Source organism: Mandrillus leucophaeus, unplaced genomic scaffold, assembly GCF_000951045.1.
Source record: "Mandrillus leucophaeus isolate KB7577 unplaced genomic scaffold, Mleu.le_1.0 Scaffold1033, whole genome shotgun sequence".
NCBI classification, from domain to species: Eukaryota; Metazoa; Chordata; class Mammalia; order Primates; family Cercopithecidae; genus Mandrillus; species Mandrillus leucophaeus.
This window is the reverse complement of record NW_012098466.1, coordinates 245,451-246,078: the sequence shown is the minus strand read 5'-3', so window position 1 is coordinate 246,078 and position 628 is coordinate 245,451.

Here is a 628-nt window from a genome sequence, read left to right as displayed (position 1 = left end):
GCTCCCGCTGCGTTCACCTTTCCTGGTGTGTCACCCTTTGCGCCTCTTCCCGCGGCACACAAGCCGCGGACTGAAAAGTACGAGCTTGGTTTTGCTTTTCTGCTTCCTCCCAGTGTCCTTGGCAAGGGAGTTTAGAGGCCACTTTTCTTGCGAAGGGAATTTTATGTCTGGTTTTTAAAATATTTTTTCTTTCGAATGGAAATCGGATGCTCGCTTGCGGGATGGCGGTTTGGTGAACGCTTATTTTATAGGTTTTTAAATTTCATTTGAACTATTAACCATCTGCATTCTATTCTCCTTTGCCGCCAGTCCCTTTGGGGAGAGGAGTCCAGAAGAGGGGACGTTCAAAGTAATTCCGTCTTGCAAACTAGAAAGTTTGAGAGGGTAAATCGCACAAAGCCGAAAGATTCAACCTGAAGGGACGCGAGCTTTGAATATGGGTCCTGGTGCGGCACTGGGTTTTAAAAGATAAGTGCTTGGGTTCGGAATCCAGTATTGGTTGTTATTTTAGCATCATAGAGCCGCCTGGTGTTGCTAAACCACTACTTTCCTAGCATCAAATGGCATCTTGAACAGTGCAACGGCTGGGATTACAGGCGTGAGCCACCGTGCCCACTGGAAAGGCAGA